Here is a 7,854-nt window from a genome sequence, read left to right as displayed (position 1 = left end):
AAGGCTTGACGATCCACTTCAACAAGATACATGGGCATTTGGTGGGAGGCTTCCACATGTTGATAGAAAGTTGATTGACAATGTGAAGGAAGAGATTCAACAATTTTGGCACTCTAATTCTAGAGTGTCACCCAATGTAAAGGACGTTTTGAAATTAAGAATCAGCAACCAAGACCGCACACCGCATCCCAAACATTTCTTGGAATCAAGCCAAACAATGTTGTACAAAATTTTTTGTGAATTACATCCAATTTGCAAATATCACAAAGGGCCTTGAATCTTTGAAACCATTTTATTGTGTTCCTCTTAAGATTCGCAATACCTGTTGTTGCAAGTACCATGTGGAGTTTTCAATGTACCATGAACTTTTATGTCATATTCGTTCTATGATGCATACTAATGAGATTTTGTAGGAGTGTGGTGCAATGCTATTTCCAAGATCATCAAGAGACTTGCAAGATCTATTTTTATGCCCTAGAGATGATGGCTGCTATTTCTATAGAAATGATTGCTTGAATGAGAAGTGCTCAGAATGTGGTGGGTTGTCAAAGTTTGTTTCATGTTTTCATGAGGGCAACGAACACGAGTTTGGAAATAATTATGTTGAGAAAAAAAGATATGAGACAGTGAAATATACTTTGAAGAGTGGAGGTGAAGGTTCTAGATGCGAATTAGTCTCAAGAGAAGTGAGTATTGCTGATTTTATTTTGGATTTTAATGAAAATCTTTTCTACAAGTATGAAAGGCACACCCATAGGTCTCAGTGGTTGGATCAACAATTCAGGATGTGTAAGAACTCTTTCCCAATGGCACTATTGTATCGGTGGTTGATTTTGCAGAGAACTATACATTGCAACCACAAAATGAGGTACAGTCTCAGTACTACAATTCAGTCCAGATTGCTATTTTTGTTCACATTACATATAGACATGCTCCTGATAGTATAGAAGAGGACAGGAAGATAATCAGGGAGTATCATTTTTATATGAGTGATGATAGATCACACTCCTCCGAATATGTGCAACATTCTTTCAAGAATTTTTTTGAGTTCTTGCATGAGAAATATATTGCAATTGACCAACATATAATATGGTTAGATAATTGTATGAGTCAATTCAAGAATGCCCGTATGTTTTATTGGTTGAGTAGAATGCATGTGGAGAGGCATATACCTCATATTTGGTGTTTTTTTGAGACGGGGCATGGGAAGGGAGAGCATGATGGAGCAGGTGCATGTTTGAAGAGAGCTCTAGTTAAGGAGCAATTGAAGATTTCAGGTGCAAATTTCTCTAATGCACATTCTATTGTTGATTGGTGTAGTTCAGCATTGTCACATGGAGGTACTCTTGATTCAATAGTGAGCAGATTCTTTTGGTTGGTTGAGCAAGGAAAAGTGGGAGATAGATTGGATTGTCAAACAATTAAAGATTCTTCAAAGATGCATTCATTTCTTAGCTTAGATTCAAGTACATGGACCATTTGGACACGAGCATTGGCTTGTTTTTGTCAGAGTTGTGTTTGGTGTGATTAGGATCAGTGCGAGTCAAGTGAGTGGGTTGATATGTGGGTTCCCCACTATCTAACTCCTTTATCTCAAACAATATCCTTGTCAAACGATGACATGGAAAGTTCACTTGAGTATGATCGTCTATCAGATCTTGTACAGCCAGGACATGTTTTTGTAGTTGTTGCACTGCAAGGGAATGAAGAGAGATCAGAATATTGGTTGGCATGATGTGTATAGGGAAAAAAAAAGCTAACACAACCAGTGACAGATGATGATGGGTTCACATATCCTACAGGTTCAGTTGTTGTTGTGGGAACTTGGTTGTGAACATACATGATTAGAAAGAATGGCATACCTGCATTTGAAGACTATGAGAGACACAAAACCATTATAATTTATTCACACCTTATTATAGCTACAAATGTCAAGTTGTTGAAGCATCAAGCAAAACTGAAGACCAAAGAGCTATGGACAGTGACTACTGCTAATCATGAAGCAATACTGGATACTCTTAAACAAAGAGATGACCCTTCAGAAACACTTGAGTAGTAGGTCTTTAATGGTGCCTTATTTTTTTATCATGCATTTCATTTCAAACAATGATCATTAAACCTTAATGTTCAAGTTTGTTATGTGTATATTAAGGATGTGTTCAAAATGCAGGTCTATTGATGAATGTTTTTTTTGGCAACACGGTTTTTGCATGCACATAGCGAGTACACTCGATATAATTGGAAGGGACGTATTTTTGGAACACGACTTATTATCATGCATTTGATGAGCTTTACAATTTTTGTTATTAGACAACACTATTTGATAATTTTTTATGATATAATTATTGCATAACCTTTATCGCATAATTTTTTATGATATAATTATCGCATAACCTATAGGGAAAACCACTAATAATGTGGCAAAAGCCACTGCGGTGGTAGAAGGGATGTTGCTCTGCCATGAATTAGGTATCGAGAATCTAGAAATTGAAGGAGACTCTGCAATCATCATCAATTCCCTCAGATCAGGTATCTCTTGCAACTGGAAAATCAATAATTTAATCAAAAGGGCCAGGGACTTTCTTCCCTATTTCAACTCTGTTATCATCAATCATACTTACAGAGAAGGAAATCGTAGAGCAGATGAACTTTCTAACATAGGAGCAGATGGCAAGGAGCTCAAAATCTTAGGCAAAATCAATTCTCTGCCTGATAAGGCAATGCCTTTGTCCACCTAGATTTTATCATATGTCATCCGCAATAGGCTGGTATCCCAGGCTCAATCCCCCATCTCCCCCCACCTTCTCTCCCAGATACAAGCAATAGCCTGCTCTAGTTCCTTTCAGTTATTTCATTTGTTCTAGGTTTGTTTTATCACTCATCCTGAATCTTTGGTCTTCCTTCCGCGAGAAAATATTTATCCTTCATCCCTGCTCTTCTCCACCCCCAGTCTGTTTTACTTTCCTTACATATTCAAAAATAGGAATCCAATGGTCCAAACCCTGAATTCAAGATCAGTCATTCCTCCCCTCACAGCTCGAGAGATACATTTGCAAGGACAAGTATCAATATATATATATATATATATGTATGTATATATATATACATATATATACATATATATACATATATATATGTATGTATATGTATGTATATGTATGTATATATATGTATATGTATGTACATATATATGTATGTATATATATATGTATGTATATATATATGTGTATATATATATGTATATATACATATATATACATATATATACACATACACACAGACACACACACACACATATATATACATATATATATGTATATGTATATATATATACACACACACACATATATATATACTCATAAATATACATATATGTATGTATATGTTGATACACATGTAGTCATACTTACATATATATATATATACTAAATTCACAATATATATATATTTAATATCCACACCTCGATAAGTAGTTACATTTATATATAGGTATTCATTTAGATATATGAATATTGATATATACATAAGGTATAGACATATATGTATCTGCATATATATATATATATATATATATATATATATATATATATATATATATATATATATATATATATATATATATATATATATATATATATATATATATATATATATATATATATATATATATATATATATATATACCAATCAACGAATTTTATATATAGGTATACACATATATCTATACATATGTGTATATACATATTGATATATATTCATTAATATAACATCAGATGATATATATATAAATATTTATACATACATAAACGCATATATATATATATATATATATATATTCGACATCCACTCATTTATCCACTCTATGGGCTTTGGCTATTTTACTGGAGATTGCTAGGAAATCATTGTCTCGGCAATCCTAATGCTTGATGTCTTCCTCTCCCGTTATTATCACTTCATTAATCCACTTCGAATTTTGAAATCCGGCTGTACCCTCTTTTGAGAATTTCATCTCGACAGGTGAGCTGTATCAATCATCTCCACACATGTCGATCATGCAAATATTAATCAGACACTAAGCATGTGCGATGTCAAATGATGGAATTTCGAGGATGGCTTTGCATTCATTTCTTTACGATATGCCTCTCAAGCAAGTACTCTCACCAATGCTTATTGATGAGGAATAATTATTTTGGCTCACTCACATTAAGTTCAATTCATTCTCACTCCCGATTTTTGAGACAGACCTCTCACTTTATTTAGGCCACCTCTTCTCTGCCTCTCCATTTTTTGCTAAGCGAAATACAAAAAGACCTCGAGCTCTAAAAGACAAATGACCAAATCTGGGGAAATAAAGGCAGCTCAGCTGAAAGGCCTTATGAAATACCCTCACAACCTAGTCATTAACGAGGTTACTTAGATTTTAGGGGAAGATTTTATCAAAAATGAGGATAGGACCAGAGAAAATTTTGATATTTCCTCTATGTTCTTAGCCGTAGTTCTTCATTTCGAGCCTAATAGGGAATTCATCAGGGAATTATGTTTAAAGGTTTTTAATCATAGCATTTTGATCGAGCTTGACTAGGTAATGGTTAATGATATTTCTGATCTGTTGGACCCCAAGCCAAGGCATTATGATATCTTAATGTGGAACAACCGCCAAGTTCCTCGGTTCCCTATACTAATTCATGACAACCCCGCGAAGTTTGCCAATAGACGGCTCATCATCTAGAGGAATGTCAACTTCCTCATGTGGTGGTTCAATGTGAAAACACCTCCCTATAGCCACTGGTTAGCAATATACTGATGAGGAGGTAGAGTAGAAGTTGGTCTTCTTTGAGGTTGGTGGGCTTTTGTTCTCAATGTGCTTCCCAAATCAATCCCTAGGCACAAATGGGATTCTTCTAAACCTTTCTCCTATCTCCTCCTCTCTATTCAACACTGCTTGCACCCTATTGTATTGGACATCACTCCTCCTTACCTTCCATGCTAAGGCATTCAAGTCTGAAATGAGGTCCTCTTGTGTGTCACCAAAAATGAACAAGTTTGGTTGTCCAACTGGCTGAATCTCCTCTCTTCCAGGAATGGGCAACTGTTGGAGAACCATGGTTTACCTAATATTATTTACACCTTTAAGGATTTCAATCATATTAATCTATTGATTGAGCATCTGGAAAGGTTTGCAAAGTATGATGATTGTCCATCACCTTCCAAGAATGAAAATATCCAAATTGGATGCAAAGAACGTTGGTTTGCTCAAGGCAACTTCTAGGTTCAAATGGTCATTTTGATCAAATGACTTAATGCAATGCTATGGATCTTGTAGTAGGGTGTCTCAGGTCTTAACTTATCAGTTTTGATGGTTTGAAACAATCATTTGCTTCTCCTTCCTTACCGATTTCATGAAATTGTCAAATTTGCTCCAAAAAGGCTACTAGAATTAGCCCTAGTTTTTAATGAAATTTGTTCACCCTGCTCAACCTGCTAAACTTCATGACAAACCCTTGGAGATGTGGTCTATTGATGATGAAGAATCAAGGATTTTTGCTATGGCAAGTACTGTACAGACTGTTTGAGGACTGTCCCACAAAAAATGCATTTTTCAAGGGTTTTTGAAGGTTTTAGTGAGGGTTTGTAAATTAAAGGTCTTCCCCATGATACTAGACCCAAATTTAAATGTTAAAACCTTGTTATAACATCTACACAACACTCCCAAGGATTCAAAACTTATCTTCTAATACTGTCATTATATCAAACAAATGTCATACTGTTGCATTTACTCAGAAATAACAATCTAGAGGACTGGGACAACATGTTTTTTATGTTTTTCATACATTTTCAACGTTGGTAAACCAAATACAATGAAAGGTTATCAAATACAGATGCAACTATGCCTTGTTAGAAGTTGTAACACCCTGCAAAACAAATAGGAAAGGTTTTCTTATGACTGTTTGCCCATACACCCGCCATCACTGCATTTTGACAGTATTAGAAACTGATTGCAACTTTATTTCTTGTTTAATTCACTTCCTTACTCTGTCCCTGGCCTGCAAAAAGGTGTTAATGACAAGGTAAAACAGTACATATATCCTCTTCAAGGATCTTATAAGTTTGAATACTCAAAACAATGCCACAAAACATGATAGCCTTATAAGACTGTGACAAAGAAATACACTTTTCTAGGATCCTTATTTAGGTCCTTTACAATCAAATGGTGTATCTTGTCTTCTTAACATTTTAAAAAACTTGCAAATACATTCCCATAATGCATAAAGAGGAATCCATCATTCCATACTGTCCATTTAGGGAGGTTGGCAATGAGGTTTTAACAGTGAAACAGTGACACACTGTCTTACAGTCTGTTTACACCTTTTCTTCTTGCATCCAACCAAGTCATGAGAGAGACAAGGATGGTAAAGTACAATGATGACTCTTGACAACTTGATTCTTCTTCAACATTTCAAAGTACAGTGCTATGAACAACAAAGTACCATTCAAACAAATTTAAGAACACCCAAGCCAAGTTGCTCACTTCACACACTTGCCATGGGCTTAAAAACACTTGTGCATTGCTAGAAAAGGAAAATATATGTATGATACAGTATGTACAGAGGATCCAACAAATTTCCTCAAAGCCATGGATGAAGAGACTTTGAAGAAATCAGTTGGACCATGAATGATCTTCCATTGGAACCACAAAACAATGCCTTTCTCAAGAGCACTTCAAACAAACTTGTTCCAAACCACTAATCAAACATTAAATGAGATCACACCAATCAAAAATAGGAATAGTACAGACTCATGGGGCCATGGTACGGACTGTACTCTCAAAAGTGCAGAAAACTAGTTAAAACTCACAAAACAAGAGCAAAAACAAGTATTTCTCTTACTTTTCCAACATGAACCATACATACAATCATGGGAACATGGTTTTTAAACATGTGCCAACTTATTGAAGCCTTTGTATGGATAGGTATAGGCTGGAACTAACCAAAACCACCAAAAGTCACTTTTTTGCACTTTTTGACAACTTTTGACAACTTTTGTTGCTCAAAAAGTTGCATTTTGACTCCCGGTGACTTGGCACTCAAACCAATGACTCAAAATCATTTGAAACACTAAATAAACATGCTCCAATTCCTTTCAAGGATTTACAACATCAAAAATTCAAAAATGCTCATTTGGACCCAAAATTGACAGTTTTTGGCCCACTGAGAAAAAAACAAAAATCTTGGAAACTCTTAAACACAAATGAGTTCCAAGCCTTATTACACCACAAAACAAACCTATTAAACCTACTAGAAGCATAAAATAAACACACATGCTTAATTTGCAACAAAATGCTATACCTGCTAGGATTTGAGCATTCAGGTGCTCAGGTGCTCCTGCACCATATACCTTCGGGACGAAGGGCTCAACATGGACATGATAGCCGAGATGGAGAATTTGAAATCCTCTGATTCACCAAAGGGTTCACCATCAGACCAAGTAAGGTCTCGATGAAAAGGGCTTGCCTTTTGAGTATGATGTTGTTGGCAACAATATGTTTAATCTAAGCCAAGCTAATCTATTTGAAAGACTCTGATACTTTACTATTTTTAAGATAGGAGATTACTTTCTTTTCTGAAGCTATATGTTTATAGTAATCAGACGTTCAAGATAAAAACTATTATATACAGACGCTTAAGATAACTCCTATGATATGCAATACCTTTTTTAGTGGTTTTCACATATTTATATCATCGACTTTAGGACGTAGAAAGGATGCAATTTTATGCTATAAGTTTATTAATGAAGTATCTATCTCAGCACAAGTATACACACATAGATACAGGTGTGTTCATATAATGCAAAGCA

Source organism: Cryptomeria japonica, chromosome 4, assembly GCF_030272615.1.
Source record: "Cryptomeria japonica chromosome 4, Sugi_1.0, whole genome shotgun sequence".
NCBI classification, from domain to species: Eukaryota; Viridiplantae; Streptophyta; class Pinopsida; order Cupressales; family Cupressaceae; genus Cryptomeria; species Cryptomeria japonica.
The sequence above is the reverse complement of the archived record's forward strand: the minus strand, read 5'-3'. Positions refer to the sequence as shown.